At 43.7% G+C, this 18,088-nt stretch overlaps 1 long non-coding RNA gene across 1 annotated transcript in view; it reads right to left on the reverse strand.

Moving 5' to 3' along the window:
• Positions 1–1,371: 1,371 nt before the first annotated feature.
• LOC138761921 (uncharacterized) overlaps positions 1,372–18,088 on the reverse strand; it is a 52,781-nt gene continuing 36,064 nt past the window's right edge. Inside the window, exons 2-3 of the long non-coding RNA XR_011356623.1 lie at positions 2,222–2,389; positions 1,372–1,685 (exon numbers count right to left, since the gene is read on the reverse strand). This is a non-coding gene — a long non-coding RNA (uncharacterized lncRNA). The remainder of the gene's footprint in view (positions 1,686–2,221; positions 2,390–18,088) is intronic.

Consider the following 18,088-nt stretch of genomic DNA (forward strand, 5'->3'; position numbering starts at 1 on the left):
GATTGGTAAGGGATTGCTTGCTTAAGTTGGGATGTGGGTGGGAAGGGAAGGTTGAGAACCACTGCTCTAGACCCGATTGCTACCAAAATATTTCGCTTGAGAAAAATTGTCATTGGCCCTTTACCTGTGGAGTTATGAAACGGTGCACATAACGAGTTGATTAGGCACGATTAAAACAGTGGTTTTCAAATCTCTTTCTTTCCACCCGCATTCCACCTTAAGCAATCCCTTACTAATCACAAAGCACCTATGGCATAGGGAATACTTAAAGTGGTATGTGAGTTGGAAGAAAAAGGTTGGGAACCACTGTGCTAGAGGAACTTAACAGGTTGAACAACATCAGTGGGAGAAAAAAATTGTTTCCAGTCCAAAACATTGACAATTCTTTTTCTCCCACTGATGTTCTTCTGACCCAATGAGTTCCTCCAGCCTATTGTTGTTCTATGGTTTTTTTTTCCATTTGGAAAATGGCGGTGTTGCCAGTGTCGTTGTAACGGCTGAGCTGCCGCTGGTGTGGACCTGTGGGGAGTGAGAAGCAGAGATATAGCGCTCCCACAGGGTCCGAGCACCCAGTCAACTACCGCCAGTTCCGCACAAGCTTTGAATGACCCCCCCGTTAAAGGAGTCAATGGTAGTTTTATTTAAAATCCTGCTACCACGGGGTCTGCATCCAAGATGGTGGCACTTCTGATCAGCAGCAGCCATGAATGGTTGCAGACTTCAGGGGAATGGAGGACTGGCACATAGCACCCCGTCTGAGAAGGCGAAGCAGAGAGATGACCCACGTGGATGATGAACTCAACAGTGGACCAGTGAGGGAGATCAGATGCTGAAAGACCCAAGCATGCAGTAGGCTGCTGTCAACTTGAGGCAAGGAACCCATGGAGGCTGTGGGCTGCTGGAGACTGCTGTCAGGAAATTTGCGCCAGGCTGCAGATTGCTGGAGTCTGGCCCAAAACTGACTGAAAGGGTATCAGGTATCGGAAGCAGGATGCAAGGGGGTGCTGAAGGCTCTGAAGGATTTCTGGCCATGTTGGAAGTTAGGATCTGGAGCTTGGGTTGCCAGTGGTTTGGACTGGTCTCTGTGTGGCTACAGAAGCTGCGGAAGCACTGGAGGCGAATTTACAGACATTCAGTGACTCTGGGGGTGGAGGGGACATTCTCTCTTGTTTCTCTTTCTCTGACGGTAAGAGGCGCTTCAGGCAATTTCTGCTGATGGGAAATCTGTCTTCCTTACAGCAGGCAAAATCAATATAATGTCATATGACCTTGTTTTATTACAATGTCAATAAATTGAATCTTGAATCACAAATCTTGCTTTAAGCACAATTATTGTTTTTTTTTAATCGAAGTGAAAACCCTATCATTTCTACATTACTCCAGCTGCCTAATTTTAACTGATCCATTTGCTGATTCTTGGTGTACCCCCCATAATTTGCTTTCTATTTGCGAAACACTTGGAGCCCTTTTATAAGCTATGAATACAGACTGTACATAGTTGAGGCCAGAGACGTAATCCAGATGGTATCCACAGCTTGTCAACCTGAAAATGCTCTGTTGGTCTTCATTCTCTGTTTTCTGTTAGCAAGAGAAAATGTTATCTTGCCCTGTTGTATAATTTTTCACATGGCATCTTATCAAATGTCTCCAGAAATCATCAACTGGTTCGAGACTGCTTGGTACATCTTCAAATAACACAGATAAGTTTGTCAAACATGATTGCTCTTTCATGAAATCATGTTATCTCATATTTGTTATATGACAATTTCTATAACTGTTCTTAACAATGTTTGCAGAAAGAATGGAGTTAATGCTTTTTTATTCATTTTACAGAATCTGGGCAGCATCTATTGTCTATTCCTCAGGCAAAGACAATGATTGTCTCTCTGATGTTTAACTGGATCCATTTGGAGTTCAAGTAAAAGCTGCAGGAATGGACAAGAGGACAAGGAGCATGGGGGCCAAAGAAATAATCAAGAGTGGCAAGAGAGGGCCACTGTATTCGTGACTGATGTATAAGGAAGGAGGAATATAGGGTTATGACAGATCCTTTGGGACCTCCAGAAGTAATATATATATTGCATTGAAAATATGAGTGCAAATTAGACAATGAATATGATTAATTTTCAATTTTCAATCTTCATTTTCTTCACCATGACACATTGAATTTGTTTTACTGTACATATGGATAACATAGATCAGTGAATCGATAACACCTTACCGAACCATCCTGGTAGCCACCTTTAACTTCAACCTGTATTCACAATTTTAGAGTTGATCACCAATAGAGATGTCTTAGATTTGTCTCTTGACAGCTACAACTGTAAGGAGCATGTTGCCTCAGATCCAGCCAATAACTCCTGCATAGTATCCTTGATCATCTTTCCAACTAATAGAAAAAGAGAGAGTTGTGAGCCCCATACAGCTTGATTTTGAATCAGGCTCGTACAGTCTGGTTTAGAGTGTTGTCCAGTCTGAACTCTCTGCACAAGATTTATATGTGAAACACAAGTTAATCTGAAGAACAATTTCAAAGTAAATACGGTTATATGTTGTAATTATTTATGAATCTCGATGATTGCCATGAAATCAGACTCAAGCCCATTTGTAGAAAGAGACACAATATTTTCAAACAAGAACCCTCTTTCAAATATCTCCATTGAGTTTATGTATACAGATACACACACACAATACCCAGTAGTAAATGAGATAACATTCCTCCAAACCATAATGCTACCTGCACATCATGAGATTATGTAAAAACAACATAGACAACACAAGACTACCCCTACACCAGACAAAATTAAAGAAAAAAAAAGACCAAAACACAGCTATACAGAGCTACATGGTGAATAAAAAATAGCTTTACAGCTATTTGTTAATATACGTTTACTTTGTTGGGGGGGCAGTAATAAGCAATCATACCCACTATAAAAAATACAATATTTACAGACTGAGACAATCCGGTGGCCGCTGGGGACTCTGTGACCGTCGTAGTACTGGCTCCTGGTCACTGGTTGGGAGGGGAAGTGGGGGGGGCTGGCGGCAGGGGTCTGTGTGACTGGTGTGGTGCCGCGCAGAGGGGTGGCCAAGGAGGCCAGGGTCGAGTCGTATTGGATGGGTGGTGGGGGGGCAGGTTCGTCCCCCAGGGCTGAAGCGGGTCCCTGGTGATCAAGGAGGTCCTGCGCACCCCATAGCTGCCTGGGGACGGGAATATATGCCCGGTCGGCGTCGTCCTGGGCTGAAGGATGCCGTGGAGTGGTTGGTGCACCTGCCGGTGCCAGATCCCTGGTTGAGACTGTGTCCTCCTTGCCACCACTGAACCTAACATAGGCGTAGTTGTGGTTCGTGTGTAGGAGTAAGACCTGCTCGACCAAGAGTTCGGCCTTGTGTGTCCGTACATGTTTATGCAGGAGCACTGGTCCTGAGGACGTGAGCCATGCTGGGAGGGACATTCCAGTCGCTGACTTCCTGGGGAATGTGAACAGACGATCATGAGAGGTCTCATTGGTAGCCGAACATAGCAGCAACCAAATGGCATGGAGCACCTCAGGCAGGGCATCCTGCCAGTACTCAACGGCCCACCCTTTCGACTTGAGAGCCAGGAGGAGTGCCTTCCAGACCACCCCGTTTTTACATTCCACTTGCCCATTGCCTCTCGGGTCATAACCATCAGGTACTGGCACAGCTTGTCACTCATGAAACTAGACCCCCGTTCGCTGTGGATGAAAGCAGGGTAGCCAAACATGGTGAAGATCTGCCCCAGGGCCCTGATAATGGTGGCTGTGGAGGTGTCCGGGCAAGGACTCGCAGAAGGGAAGCATGAGTACTCGTCCACCTCCGTGAGGATGTAGACGTTTCAGTTTGTGGAAGGCAGGGGCCCTTTGAAGTCCATGCTGAGAAGCTCGAAGGGCCGAGTGGCCTTTACGACATGGGCCTGGGGCGGGCGGAAGAAACGGGGTTTATACTCCGCACAGACCCAACAGGCCTCGGTTTATACTCTGCACAGACCCGGCAGGCCTCGGTGCTATACCCTAATGGTATACAGCAGGTTCCGGGATTTAATGAAGTGGTACAACCTGGTGACACCCAGATGGTAGAGAGACTCATGCAATGCCTGCAGCCTGTCATCGTGCATAGACGCGCAGGTCCAAGAGAGGGCATCGGGGGAGTCATTAAACTTTCCGGGGTGGTACTGAATGTCATAGCAGTAGGTTGCCAGCTCGACTCTCCAGCGTTCTTGATCTTGTTCTTGTGGGTAGTGTTAAATATGAACTGTGGAGGGTCCTAGAGAAGAAAGCGATGGGGCGCACCCCCCCCCCTTGGTTGAGGATAGCAGTGAGGGCTACCTCGGAGGCATCGCTTTCCACCTGGAAGCGGGAGTCCTCATCCATGGCCTGCATCATGGCATCCGAGATGTCCTGCCTGATGCGGATGAAGGCTGCCTGCGCCTTGGGTGTGAGGGGAAAAGTTGTAGCTTGGACCAGCGGGCGGACCTTGTCCGAGAAGCAAGGGACCCACTGCGAGTAATAGGAGAATAGGCCAAGGCACCTGCGGAGGGCCTTTAGCGTTGTGGGGGGGGGGGGGGGGGGGAGAGGTAGCTCCATTAATGGGTGCATCCTTTCTGGATCTGGTCCGACGACCCCATGAGCCACGATGTACCCAAGGATGTTGAGGTGGGTGGTGCTAAACACACACTTCTCCTTGTTGTGAGGTTCAGCTCCCCAGCCATCTGGAGGAATTTTTCCAGGTTAGCATCGTGGTCCTGCTGGTCACGGCCGCAGATAGTGTCATTATCCAGATACGGGAACATCGCTTTTAGCTTGAGCCGGTCTACCATGTGATCCATCTCCCGCTGGAAGATGGAGACCCCGTTCGTGACCTAAAAAGGAACTCAGCGGAACTGGTACAAGCACCCATCTGCCTCGAAGACGGTGTAGGGCTTGTCCTTCGGGTGGATGGGGATTTGGTGATATGCCGACTTCAGGTCAATTGTGGAGAAAACCCGGTAGTGGGCTATCTTGTTGTCCATGTCAGCGATCCTAGGCAGGGGGTAGGCATCCAGTTGGGTGTACCGATTAATGGTCTGGCTGTAATCCACAACCATCCTCGGCTTACTTCCCTCTTTGACCACCAGGACTTGGGCTCTCCAAGGGCTGTTATTAGGCTCTATGACACCTTCCGCCAGGAGTCGCCGCACCTCCGCCTTGATGAAGTCTCTGTCTGCAGCACAATAGCGCCTACTTCTGGCGGTGATGACTTGCAGCCTAGTGTAAGATGTGGGAACAGCGCTGGTGGGGTGATGCATAGTGTGGAGAGGCCGCAGGTTGGCCGGGGCTGGTAGGTTGGCGTGCTGTGCAATGTGAGTGGAGGTCGGGGCCCCCTGAAGGCAAGGGTGACAGTCTGCAGGTGGCACTGGAAATCTAGGCCCAGGAGGACTGGGCACAGACTTTAGGCATGACCATGTAAGTTTCCCCTCCCACAGTTATATCAGCCGAGCAGTGCCCGAGGGTACCAATAGTCTTATCCTTGGGAGCGAGGGCAATTGAGCAGGTGGTGGGGTGGACTTTTAATCTCAGGAAGTGGGCCACGTTTGGGTGAATGAAGTTCTTGGTGCTGCCACTGTTGAACAGGCATTTTGTTACCAGCCCGTTGACTTGCACGTCCATCGTAGAGTGCCCGAGGTCATGAGGGATGTCCCTGGTCAGCATGGTGGCAGCCAGGACCATCTCGGGGTTGGAGTTGTCGCTCTCCGGTTGTGCATGGTGATTTATGGTGTCCAGAGATGTGGGGAGCATCGGTAGGGTAGCCTGGTCATCACCTGTGTTGATCATGTCGACGTCAGTCATGGGGTGTGGCGTGCGACAGCCGTTGGCACCCGGAGGTTCTCCTCATCATCGGGGGCCCTCCGTGTAGACCACTGCCTGTTCCCAAGATGGCAGCGGCATGTGGGAGCCCACTGTGTGGCTGGCCTTCCCCAGTCGTGTTCGTTGCGCCGGAGAAGTGGTGTCGTCACAACTGGCGGTAGTGACGTCATTACGTCTGCCGAAAGTGATGTCATGGTGTGAGCTGGAAGTGACGTCGCTGTAGTTCTCAGCGAGTTGCGCTAGCGAGGGCTGGGGATGGTCCGGGTGCTCAGGGCACACGCTGCGATCGTTGCTGGCAGAGCCGGATGCTGCACCGTCGGAGTCGGGGAAGGCGGAAATTGTAGTGGGAACAATGGCACTGCCTGGCACGTGCATGTGGAGGGGTCCGCGGGGGAGGTGGGGAGGTCATACAGGGCTGCTGAGCTGCTGGCTGGTTTCGAGAGGCACACTTTAGCAAAGTGGTCTCTCTTTCCGCATCGGGAACAGTACTAGTTCCTAGCCGGGCAGTTTTGGCATGAGCATCGATCTGACCCACATCAGGACCCACAGTACTTACAGGGGTGCCGGGCACCTGCCGCAGCGACGTTCTCCTCCCCAGCTCGGTCTGGGGGCTGCAGCTTCAGTGTGAGAGGGCCATGAGGGAGCCTAGGGGAACATGGAATCGAAGGCTTCGATGTGCAGGGCTGCAGCTTCCAGGGTTCGGATCACTTCCACTTTCTTGGTCAGTGCGTAGATACTATCTTCCAGCAGCTTCTGCCGGATGGCCCTTGAGCGTAGCCCTCGGATGAAGGCATCCCGGATCAGCCTCTTGACCTCCTCTGCGTCTACCCGGGGTTCAGCCATACACGGTTGGGCCAACTCTCGCAGGTGTCCCAGGTAAGACTCAGCCGTCTACCCGGGCTGGGCTCGGGTGTTGAGGAGGTACCTTGCACAGACCACATTCATGGGGGGCTTGTACAAGTTCTTGAGAGTGACCATTGCGCTCTTATATGTGGAGCAGCCTTTGGTTGCTTGGAAGGCGTGGGGACCCAGCTTTGACTGGAGTAGGACCAGCCTCTTCCAATCCGAGTCCAGGATGCCGCCTGCTTGCGCCTCGATGATTGCCTCGACTGCATGCTGCCAGATCTCAAAGCGTATCTGGGCTTTCGGGTGGCATGTGTCAACTTCGTGGCTCCCTGCGCTCAGGAGTTTTTCTATGGCAGCCGTGGGAAAATTTTGTGGATTAAATTGTGGTGCGCTGTTAGCCAGAATCAGACACACACGAGGTAAAGACTGTACAACAGTCTTTAATCCACAAAGACTTCCACAGAGCCAGGATGGCTGTAGCTGCAGCAACTCTGAGTGAGGCCTCGGGAGGCCGGCCAGGCTTATATCCCGGAGGGTGATTGACACTCGACCGGCTGGGGCTTGATCCATTCAGGCCGACTGATTGATAGCCGGCCAGGTGTTGTCCTGTCCCCTTACACTCCTGCAGGTATAGAGGTTGCCCCCTGCAGTAGGCCGGCGGTGTACCACCACTCACTTCCATTCTCTTTATCTTACCAAATCATGCAGATGGAAATATCCTTTATTATTGTGCATAGAAACAGTTGGGTGGAAGTGACATAAATCAACTCCCTGTATTTGGAATTCCTGAACTTTTGCCATAATTTCAGTGGAGAATTCATGGAAGAGTGGAGGAAAGGGCTTCTGCATAATTCCACTGAGATACTGAAATTCCACCAAATTTACAATTGGTGAAGCTTTGTGGATATTTAACCTGAAAGTAATTCATCATTGACTGTTGTAGGACGACACGTGCACCTGCAGTTGGCTGATAGTTTGCTATCTCTTTTCACATATCTTGCCTCCACTGAGATTGATATAATGTAACACATGGCTGCAATACACTTTATAAATTATTTTAAATCTTTTCTCCATCATCCAGCATTGAAAGTTTGCTTTAGTTTATGTGGGAATGCACAATGATTCACTTAGCTTTTTCATGTCTTTGATGTTGTTTGTATTTAGCTATGTTTTAAGATTGTGTGGAACTAGAGTTTTCAAACTTATCAACGAACTTCAAATAGTCAATGAAAACGTTTTGTGTACAATCATTTGTCAAGAACATTGTATTTTGCTGCTCCTCCTGGGTTATTATCATGTCGCTTCTCCTTTGTATACAAAATAAAAAGTGAAAACAGCTGTGTAATAGCTGTGTGGGCTTTGTGTGATGCATGGTCATAGGTTCAAACACACATAATTTTTTTTTCTCTTTCAGTTTGGGTAGGTTATTACACAAACATGGTTCATGGAATGCATGCATTAAGTCTACAGTAAAACACATGGTATCCAGCATCCAGATTGGTGGATGCCAGAGAAGTGTATTTTCCGGTTGCTTGAGACTTACTCTTACAATGTCTAACTAATACACCTGCATTAAAAATAAAGAGATTAAAAGGCAAAAAATACTATACTGTACTTATACTGAACAAATTTCACTTGCATGAATATAAAAACCTTTAACCATTTTATTTTATTATCAGTCACATTCTTTGAAAAACTTTAACTGTCACTGCATCTGAAGGTCCCTCCCCTCCACGGAGTCACCTGAACAATAGCATTAAAGATAATTCACTCCTCCTCCCCCAAGTTTACAGATAAAGTCTCTGACCAGTCTAATCCTTACTAAATAGGAATAAGGAGTCACTCCCATGGTGAGCGGAATCAACCAGCTCTTCATGCTTGGCAATGCCATTTTATTCAAACAGCAGCTGTGAACAAAGCATGACCAAGGCACTCTGCTGGCTGAAGATTTGCTCCCATCTTCAGCAAAGGTTTACATTTTACTTCAGAGAACTTTTTTTTAACTATTTTGAATGTACATATTTTAACCTATTATTTTGATGTTATTTATTTTAATTTTTACAATGTATTTTCCTCAATTCTTTTGCTGGTGCTTGTGGATGCCAGTTCCATGAATTCTGGATACCAGGGGTTTTACGTATATTTTAGGTCGAACATAAACCTGCTACAAATGATGTTGAAAAGCTTGGTTTAGATCTTCTTGGATTGAAATTGGATAGAAAATTGTTTAATCTTGGGATCTGTACCAAATGGGTAACTGGACATTGCAAGCAATGACAATGGACATTGTACTAGCACAGGAAATCCAGGTCAAATGGATAACTGTGTCTCCATTTCTGGTCAGGAATCTAACACATTTTAGGCCTCCATCTAAACAATATTTAATGGAATTGAGGCGTCCATAGAACCATAGAATACTACAGCACAGAAACAACCCCCTTCAGCCCTTCTAGTCTGTTCCAAACCATTTTTTTAACCTAGCTCCACTGTTCTACACCCATACCACTCCCATCCATGAAACTGTCCAAATTCTTTCATTCCAGCAAAGCAAACTTTGTGTTAACCAAGAAAGTCTGAAGATGCTAAAGGGTCAATTGCAATACACAAAATGGCTTGAGAAACTACATGACCAAGGGCCTGAGCCCGAAATGTTGGTTATCCTTTACTTCCTCTGGATGCTGCATGATCTGCCGAGTTTCTCAGCATGCTTGTGCACTGCAAAATAAACTTTTTAAAGACAGAAGATGTGGTAAATGCTCAGCAGGTAATACTCTTGGAACAATAGTTCTAGATTTGGATATAACATTTAATCGAGTAGTTGATCACTCTCTATTTGTTTTTAATCCAATGCTCAATTCTATTGACATTAATGGAAATCCATGCACCTCACTGGAAATTACCTCTGTTGTATCAATCAGATTTTAATATATTTGAAAAATATTATGGAGAACAACCAAGTGTGAGAGCTTTGGCACTGAAAGGGATGAGATGGACCAAATGACTGACACTGGTGCATTAGAATAGCAAGGCTCTGTGATCAGCATATTAACTTTACCCTTGGAAATAGCAGAACAGATTTCATTAGAAATCTGGTAACATGTGGAGAGAAACAGAAACTTTCAGTGTAATGTGACTTGCATGTTCTCTTTTTATTCCAGATTTCAAGCATTGCAAGATTTAGCTTTAACGGAAAAATGCAATTTTTCCAACTTGTTTCACATTTTATAGCATACTTGGCTAAGTTCTGATCAAAGGGCATGGACTAGAAATGTAATGTGATCTCTCTTTTTCTCTCTCTCTATCTTCCCCAGAATTAGAATTTATTGTCCTGAACTTATCACAAAATTCATTATTTTCTGATAGCATTACAAGTGTAAATATTCCTATAAATTACATTAAAAAAATTAATTAGTGCCAAAAGAAAGCGAGGTAGGGTCTGTGGTTCATTGTCCATTCACATATCTGATGGTGAAGGCGAAGAAGCTATTTTTGTGCCACTGGGTGTTCGTCTTCAGGTTCCTTTACCTCCTTCCTGATGGTGGCAGTGTGAAGAGGGCATGGTTTGGATAGTGAGGTCCCTTGAGGATAGAGGCTGGTTACTTAAGACACCGTCTCTTGTGGATGCCCTTAATGGAATGAACTCTAATGCCTATGATGGCGCTGGCTGAATTCACAACCCTCTGTAGGCTTTAACTGTCCTGTGCATTGGCACCTCCATGCAAGACAGTAGGAATTTACAAAGTGGGGCTGCTCGGGACCCGTGTATCCTACTCATAGAGTGGGCCCCTGCAACCCATTACATTCTAGACCCTAAGTTGACTCGTTGAACAGCGACTGGGCATTTTAAGGGTGCTCCCATCCCTTTGGTAACGTGTCACACACTCACCGCGTCTCTGGAGGCCCCTCAGAGAATCCTCTGTTCCTTGTGTTGGCCTCCAAAAGGTAAGTGGCTGGGGCAGGCATGGAATTGGGGTGGAGGCAGAGGCAGGGGGCACTGTTGGGTCCAGGGCAAGAGCAGAGTCAGAATGCTGTTGGGGCTGGGGGAGGAACACAGAGTTGGGGCCAAGGGAGAATGCTGTCGGGGCAGGGAGGTGGAGGACGCTGTTGGGATTCAAGGAGAATGCTGTCAGGGTTAGGGGAAATGCTATCATCTGCCGGATGAATGCTGTTGGGCCATTGAGGAGCAGAGTGGGCTGTCAGGGAGTGAAGTGGGCCGGCGGGGAATGGAGTGCGTCATCGGGGAATGGAGTTGGGGCAGTCGCATGGGAGATTATGGGTAAGGAAGACAGCCATCGCATGCAAGTGCTGATGTCATTTTCTACCCAGACAGCCTTGATCACTTACAAATTAACCAACAACAGTTACACGGTGAGCGTACACGGGTCAGCAATCCATCTCCGAGGTGGTTTGCCTACCCGTGCAATTTTTAAAAAAAATTCTATCCACAAATTGGCCTGTACATGGGTGGAAAACCTGCCAAATTGGCTGGTTAAACACACATTATAATCCTATTTGTCAATGCCTAGTGGGTTAAATTCTCTCCATGGTACATCTGTAGAAATTTGCAGAAGTCTTTGGTGATGAACCAAATCTCTTCAAATTCCTCATGAGGCATAGCAGCTGGAGAGCCTTCTCCATGATTGCATCGACATGGAGGCCCCAGGGCAAGTCTGCAAAAATGTTGACACCTCGAAATTTGAAGTTCTTGAACCTTTCCACTGCTGACCCCTCAAATGAAGATTGTTTTGTATTTTTTTGATTTCCCCCTCCTGAAATCTACAATCAGGCCTTTAATTTTGCTAACATTGAGTGCAAGGTTGTTCTGACACCACTCAACGAGCTGATCGATCTCCCTCCTGTAAGCTTTCTCATTGTGGTCTGTGATTCTGCTGATAACTGTGCGTCATTGACAAATTTGTATATGGCATTAGAATTGTGCATAGCCAACAGTCATGGATGTAGAGTGAGTAGAGCAATGGGCTAAGCACGCATACTTGAGGTGTACCTGTGTTGATTGTCTTGAGGAGGAGATGTTGTTTCCAATTCGTAATGTCTGTGGCATTCCAACAAGGAAATCAAGGATTCAGTTGCAGAGAGAAGTGGAAAGGCCCAGGTTTTGTAACTATTGACCAGCACTGAGGGAATGATGGTGTTGAAAACTGAGCTGTAGTCAGTAAAGAGTAGCCTGATGTAGGTGTTGTGGTTGACTAGAGCCCACTTTCCACTGGCACCCTGTCCCAGGAATTAACTGAGAATTTGCTGGGACAGGGTCCAGCGGAAAAGCAATACTGTCCGAATGCCGGCATCAAATTACATCATTTCACATTGGGGATTAACCGCCTCTATCCCTACTCATATCCCTGACGTTTGCTTACACTGGCATGCTGATACAACCAGTGAAAAAGGGATGGCATAAAGTCACCCATTTTGAAGGAGATGAGTTGTGTTCAGTGGAAAAAGTAATTAGTGTTTCCAGTTAAGGGTGGCCCAATGGAAACGGCACAAAGGGCTTCCTATCCCAGGACACTGCACAGCCAATTAACTGGGATACCAGTGGAAAAGGGGCTTCTGTGATCCAAGGATGAGTGGAGAGCCAGTGAAATTACATATGCTGTTGTATGATTGTGACAGTAGGCTAATTGCAATAGGTTCAGATCTCTACTTAGGTATGAGTGAATTCTGACCATGACTAAACTCTCAAAGCATTTCATCTCTTTAGATATGAGTGCTACTGGGTGATAGTTATTGAGGCAGATGACTCTGTTCTTGGGCACAGGCATGATTAATGCCCTTTTGAAGAAGGTGGGAACTTCCAACTGCAGCAATAAGATTGAAAATGTTCTCTGGCTCGTTGGTTGTCACGGATTTTCAGTCCCCTGATGCCTTGTGAGAGTTCACCCTCTTGAAGGATGTTCTAATGCTGGCCTCGTAGACAGTTTCTTCAGGGATTCACATTGGTGCCATTGAGTTCTTCTTTTCAAAGCGAGTATAAAAGTTGTTCAGCTCATTGAGTAGTGAAGCATCACAGCAATTTATGGTGTTCAGCCTCACCTTGTAGGATGTAATGGCCTAAAAACCCTGCCTTAGTTGGTGAGTATCTGACTCTGCCTCTAGCTTCCTTTGGAATTGCCTCTTTGCTGCTAAGCTGGCCTTCCATAGATTATACCTGGACTTCCTGTAGAGATTTGAATTACTGGTCTTGTACACTCTCGACCTCGTCCTCAGCAGACTGTGAATCCTTTGATTCTCTCTCTCTCTCTCTCTCTCTCTCTCTCTCTCTCTCAAATCCCAACTACATATTTACAAGCCAAAGAAAAAACTCTTCAATTATACTATTTCATCGCATAAAGCTCCAACATCTCCACATTGGCTCATTGCCATAAACTGAGAACATCCTCTTGCTTTAGCATTGCCAGGCCTATTGTATCCTGTCGACTGTTTGTTCAGTGTTTGTAAATTTCCCAGGTGTTTGGTGAACTCCATAAAACATTTTCCAGAGCTCCTTCAGTAAATGTGTGAGGTTAGTTCTGTGCATGGATTTCATATCATGGTGATTAAGTCGTACACGACAGAGGAAACTGTTTCAAGATGCAGGATAACTGAGGAATTCATGGACAATCTGCATATTTCAAGTCAAATTGAAATGATTGTATTTGGAAGTGTCTAAAGTTACTTTACTTCTGGTAGAAGAACAGATGTTTCCATCTAATTTTTAAGGATTAAATATCTATGTTGCGTACGATGCAGTGGATTGCACTGTTGGATCCCTTCATTTTTATTTATCCACAAAACAGAAAATAACTGTCAAAAGTGATAAAGGAATGACGAGTGCTTAATAAATCATTTCTCAGGGTAGTTGGCTATGAACTGAATTAAAAAGATTAGTGTGGATACCAGAGATGGAACATTTGACTGAAATTGGAGAACTCTGAATTACTCTGGAGAGTTTTCTGAGGCAGATGTGGGATGCAGCAGATCTTCCATCTGCTGGGTGAATGTGGTCTGAGCCAAAGTCAAATCCTCAAATGGAGAATTTCACAATTCAGGAAGTAGTGCCCATGTCACTTTTTGCCCCAGAAAGGCAAGGCAATATTGCTCCAGTGTATCTGTTGAAGATCTTTAAAAAACTCAACAATTTTGAATTTAATTGTCATTGAAAATTCAAACTTAATAAACGTCACAAGCCCCATATGTATCAGGATCACATCATGCCAAACAAATTAATTCCACATATATGCTTTGAGGCAAGAGCAATTAAAATAGAACAGGAAAGAATTTGTATGGATCATATAATCTTAAATGAATTATAGAATTGGAGAATTGCGTATCTTTGGAATTCTCCACCACAGGATGCTCAGTTGGAATAATTTTTTAGGCATTAAGGAAATCAAGGGATAAAAGTGATGGAAAAGTTCAAAATGCGTGGGAAGGAGAAAAAAAACCCTCCAGCTCCATTGCAATAAAAGTCAATAAATTGTTTGTCTGTATCTGGGCACTTAGAACAATTATTGGTTTCTTGCCATTTGAAAATCTGCTTTGTTTTTCTTTTCTTCCAACCGCACAATCTCCAAATTATATTCCATCTGCCACTGTCTTTCCCATCTCCTCTCCCCATATATTCCAAATCAGATAGAGGTATACATCTCAAGATTCAAGTTATTGTCATGTAATAAAAAGAATGTCGTATTACACAAAATTGTCTTTATCTGTTGTTGTTAGGCAGACAGATTCACCATTGGCAGAAATTGCCTGAAGCACCTCTTGTAGTCAGAGAAAGAGAAGCAGAGTCACTGAGTGTACCTCCAGCACTTCCCCAGCCTCCATAGCCACACAGAATCCAGTCCAAACCATCGGAAGAGCTCTGACATGATTAGGAACATTTCAGCTTCAGCAGCACTCTCTCGTATCCCAGTTCTGATACCTGGTATCCCTTCAGGCAATTTTGAATCAGTCTCCAGCAGGCTGCCACCTGGCATGAGCCCTTTTACTGCAGTTTCCAGTAGCTGACCGCCTGTATGTTCCTCAGTCACAGATCACCTCAATGTCTGCTGCCTTGGTCACTGTCTTGTGGGCTTCTCCTTCTTAGATAGGGGGTGGTCTCCTGGTTTTCTGGTGCCCTGTGCCAGTCCTCTGGTTCCCTCATGGCTGCTGGTGATCATAGAGTGATAGTACAGGATACTATCACCCATGTATATTTGTATATGTTTGCTTATAGTTGTTGTGATTGGCTGAGAGTCATAGCCACGCCTACTGGCAGGTCATAAAGGGCTGCTCCTAACCATACCCAGGTCACTCTGGACTGGTCAACTGTGCTGTAATACGCTCCAGTCTTTTGATGATTAAAGCCTTGGTTTGAGTTAACAAGTCTTTAAGTCATTTGACGCACTGCACATAGGTTCCGCCATCTTGGGTGCCTAAGATCTTGGCCAGTCTTCATCGATGAAGCAGGATTTCTGCTCCAGGGCAGCTTTTGAAACTTCTATTGGAAACTAAGATGTGTTCAGATATGTCAGAGCTTGCAAGTTGGTAATTCCTCCTGGGCAACATTGATATGAACAAGGATCTCAAGGAACCAGTAGCATTCACTCAAATGTCCAGCAGAAGATATCCTGCCTCATTTGATTCTTAAATTAGTTCTTCACTATGTGCTACATTCTCTTATTCAGTTCAAGTTGTTCATCAGACTTACATGTCGAAAGACAAATGATCCTATATATGATCCATATCCCCAATGTGACAGATGTAACAATGGGGAAGCAATCTTAATACATATGTTCTGGTCTTGTTGAGTTCTTGAATCTTATTGAAGGGAGATTTTTTGTGTTTTGTTAATAATATTACATTTTAGTCTTGAACCTAATCTTTAATGGCTTTGTTTGGAGCGTTAGATGACATTAATAAGCTATTTTCAACATCTAATCATCAAGTCATACTATTTATAATTCTTATGGCATGAAGAGCTACTCTACTTAGATGGAAAAATCCTGTTCCACCCACTTGTACTTAATCATTATGTCATGTCATGTCTTGCCTTAATTTAGAAAAGCTCAGATGTTCCTCATTGTACACTAACACTAATTTTCATAAAATTTGCAGTCATTTTATGGACTATTTTCATGCTCATTAAATCTGTTTGTCTTGATTATTGAATGTATTTATTAATGTACATGGTTTTTCCTTCAGTTAGTAATGTTTTATAGATTCAGCAGAACCGTACTAGCTTTAATTTTATGTCAAAACTTCCCAGGTTTATTTCAGTAGGACATTAGAGTTCTTTTCTATGGTTTCTTTTTTTTCTTTTCTTTTTTGTCATTTCAACAACATTGTATAGGGAAGCGGTATATTGTTATTATTTTGTTTTTGGAAGTGCACTTATATTCTTCATATTTGGTAACCTTGTATTCTCTATACAATGTGCACTTGTTCTATAAATATCAATAAAAAGATTGAAAGAGGAGATAGCCTGTCTCATTGACACTCTCAACCCAAGGTTACTAAAGACCAATTGTCTTAATTTTCTGATCCTGGAATCTTTTGTCACATGGAGTTTCTATCACATAAGGCCCTCATCCTGCCCCTTTGAAATCTTGGGCACAAAACTCTTTGTCACCCTTTGACCCACTGAGTTCCTCCAGCTATTTTTATTTTGATCCATATTTCATTGTATGCTGATTCTTGTGTCTCCATATAGACCTATTTCTTTATTGAATGTTGATTATAAAATAATAGCAAAAGTGTTAGCAAATCGACTTGCTAAGTATTTACCTAAATTGATACATGTTGATCAAACAGATTTTATTAAAAATAGAAATGCTTCAGATAACATTCTTCGATTGATTAGTTTGGTCAATGCATATCAACAGCAGCCCAACCACCCAATGGTGGTTGCGCTTGATGCGGAAAAAGCCTTTGATAGGGTCGAATGGGATTTTTTATTTAAAGTATTGGAGAAGTTTAAATATGGTCCTTTTTATTGGTTGGGTTAAAGCTTTATATATGAACCCGACTGCTAGGGTGGTAACATATGGTCAAGTTTCATCATCGTTTAAATTGACGCATTTAACTTGACAAGGTTGTCCATTGTCACCAGCTCTGTTTGCATTGGCTATTGAACTGTTAGCTCAAACAATAAGGCAGAATGAACAGATAAGAGGGATGACAATTATGGATGAAGAGTATAAGATTAATTTGTTTGCAGATGATGTTTTGACATATTTAACAAACCCAGAACAATCATTGCCACATTTATGGGAATGTTTATTACAATATGGAACATTATCTGGATATAAAGTTAACTGGGATACGAGTGAAATTTTACCAGTCAGAGAAGGACATTATTCAGAGTATTAAAATATTATAAAAATGAAATGGTCTGATAAAATTAAATATTTAGGAATAATTGTAAATACTGAGTATCAATCTTTATACAAGTTAAATTATGTTCCTTTATTAAAAAAAGATTAAAGCAGATTTAATTCAGTGGAAAGATCTTCTGTTAACTTTAATTGGTTGAGTTAATTGTATTAAGATGAATATTTTTCCTCGTATTCAATATTTATTTCAATCAATACCGTGTTCAATACCTGGGGAGAAGGCAGGTAGATAGAGTTAGGTCATAAATTAGATCAGCCATGATCGTATTGAATGGCGGAGCAGGCTTGATGGGCCATTTTTGGCCTACTCCTGTTCCTACTTCCTATGTTCCTATGTTCTCTTTCAAATAATTTCTTTCAGGATTTAAATAAAGTTACAAGAGAATTTTTATGGAACGATAAACTACCATGGGTAGCATTAAATAAACTTACTTGGAAGTATGCACTAGATGGGCTTCAATTACCTCATTTTCAAAATTATTATGAAGAAGCCCAGTTGAAATGTATTAGTAGATTGATGAATTTGGATCAGTCCCCAAGTTGGGCTAAAGTTAAGATGGCCTGTATTTCTGAAGTCAAGGTGCATCAATTTATATTTTGATGGAATGTAAATTTGTTGAGGTAATATATGCTGATATTAAAAGATTTATTAAAATTATGGATTTAAAAAAATAAGATTTTAGGATCCAAAAGTAAATTGTCAATTTTAACTCCATTATATAATAATCAACTTATTTCTTTTTCAATGTTTAATAGTCATTTAAAGAGTTGGAATTCTAAGGGTATAAAAACATTACAGGATTGTTTTGTAGAAGGACAGTTTCTTTCTTTCAGCATTTTGATATTGCTGAAAATTCTTTATTTGTTTATTATCAACTTCAATCTTTGGTGAAAAATATGTATGGTAGAGAGATGATTTTACCTGTATTGATGGAATTTGAATCTTTGATTTCTTCGATACCAAAAAGGGGTTATATTTCTGTTATGTACCAAGTATTACAA

This window comes from Narcine bancroftii, chromosome 4 (genome assembly GCF_036971445.1).
Source record: "Narcine bancroftii isolate sNarBan1 chromosome 4, sNarBan1.hap1, whole genome shotgun sequence".
Taxonomy (NCBI): Eukaryota; Metazoa; Chordata; class Chondrichthyes; order Torpediniformes; family Narcinidae; genus Narcine; species Narcine bancroftii.